Consider the following 2,355-nt stretch of genomic DNA (forward strand, 5'->3'; position numbering starts at 1 on the left):
TTCATTTTCTGAAGGAGATCTTTAGTGGGAACGTTCAGTGTGTATTTTTAGCCAACAGTTCAAGGCACAGTACAAGTAAACGATTCGATGCACCAAATTTGGCCAGGCCTTTAATTACTTGGCAATAGACCATCCCTCCACTTGGACGCCTATCCACAATCAAAAGTCCGAGTGATTTGTCCGAGGAGTGGGGATTTTTTTCATTAATTAATTTTGAAACGGAAACTGCCAAATTAATTCATTAAAATAAAAATGCCACTCTGCACAGGAAGCAGCCAGGATGTTGATCTTTGGTATGTGTCCAACTGGAAAGATGGTCTTATCACAAACTGAACGCCTGGACAGAGTCGAGTTACTTCACACCACAGTATACATGGGGAGGAAAGTTTCTTTGACATGAAAACTTAAGTTGTGGGTTTTCCCTGTGTCCATACAAAGCGCTTTGTCGGGCGCAACACCTTTGAGTTATATGATACGCTGAAAAGTAAGCCTGCGTGAACCGTGGTAAAATTCCATGGTATAGTTTTTTTTCTAAACGCTTGATTGCTCGCGTGGAACCTTTTGGTTTCTCGCCATCGTTCGTATATATATATATGGGGTTCCCCGGCACAGCTTAAAACAGCAACAGAGAGTCATATAAAAAAGGAGGAAAATACTACGAAAAGCTATTAAAAAAAAAGCCCGACCCCCCAAAGAAGTTCAGTAAAAAAAGTGAAAAAGGACAGAAAACTCCTCATATCCTGGTCGTTACAAATTCTTGGTATTACCTGATAATACATAGCTACGCTCTTAACTTTACATACAGAACCACGTCACATGTTGTCAAAGCACTAGCATAATCTTGTTTCGTACGTGATTTGATACGGTGCACACATACACACACACACACACATACACACACTGACTCACAGACGCACACACACACACACATACACAAACACACACACGCACAAACACACACACACGCACACATACATACACACACACACACAGACGCACACACGCACACACACGCATAAACACATACAAACACAAACACACACACACACACACCATTTCTGAGCGAGTAAATGTGTAAACTTTACCTCAGGTGTTATACAAGCGTATACTTATGTAGGACAAAGACATTTCTGTTTTACTCCGAAAACGGCGTATGACTGCCTAAATGGCGGGGTAAAAAACGGTCATTCACGTAAAATTCCACTCGTGCAAAAAACACGAATGTACGTGGGAGTTTCAGTCCACGAACGCAGAAGAAGAAGAAGACTGACGCGACTCGGTTTGTCACACTATATCTTCTGAGTATCAAAACAGGTTAACAATCCCTGAAATTCTAATAATTTTGAACAACATTTTTCAACTTCGAAAATCAAAACTAAGTTTCATTCACTCTTAGATTACAATTTGTTTTAGTTTAAAACATTCTGGGCGGATACCGAGGTTACTCGTTACGTGGTAACAACCCTCAGTAGTAACAAGCTTTGTCTTCAGCGAACTAAACGTTCACATTATGTTCCATTCTTTTACTCAGTTTCAAATTAATCGACTGATAAACTAATCTTGCGCTGTCGCTGTGTATGATACCATGGTGTTTGCACTTAGTGCCAGTAAGCCCGAGGCCTACTAGTGTTACGGATAAACAGTGATTCGCTGTCTTTAACTTCCACGTTCCGGTCCAGGAAGGAAATAGCTTCACGGACAACTCACATGAGGCTCATCATCAGAATTAGAAATTAGGTTGGAAACAGAAATTGCACAACTTACTTACTTACTGCCTTTCACGCCTGGTGGCGTGTAGGGCAGCGACAAGAAATTGCACAAGGAAGTGACTAATTATTAATCGTAGCACAGGAAACGGAGAGGCTCAAGCCATTTATGCTTGCATACATGTAGAAAAGTGTCGTTCTTTGCGGGAGCTTTTCGTCTAGAAATAGCGACCACAGGCGAAGAGGCTGTGGTGCATGTCGGTGCGTGCGTGCGTTCGGCGTGCGCGTGCGTGTGTGTGTGTGTGTGAGTGTTTGTGTGTGTGTGTGTGTGTGTGTGTGTGTGTGTGTACGTGCTAGCGTGCGTGCGTTCGTGTGTGTATGTGTGTGTATGTGCGCGTGTGTGTGAGTGTGTGTGCGTGTTTGTGTGTGTGTGACGTATCTGATCCAGACCTAAGTCTGTGAAGCTATTACGTTAGCATTATAACGTGACGAACAAATCGCAAAATCATCGTAGGAATTGCATAGCGGCACGCTGACCACAACCCCCTCCCCCCACCCCAACACAAACACACCTCGCCTATACATCTAGACCGATGATTCCGTTTTTACATTTAGTCAAGTTTTGACTAAATGTTTTAACATAGAGGGG

This window comes from Littorina saxatilis, linkage group LG17 (genome assembly GCF_037325665.1).
Source record: "Littorina saxatilis isolate snail1 linkage group LG17, US_GU_Lsax_2.0, whole genome shotgun sequence".
Classification (NCBI taxonomy): Eukaryota; Metazoa; Mollusca; class Gastropoda; order Littorinimorpha; family Littorinidae; genus Littorina; species Littorina saxatilis.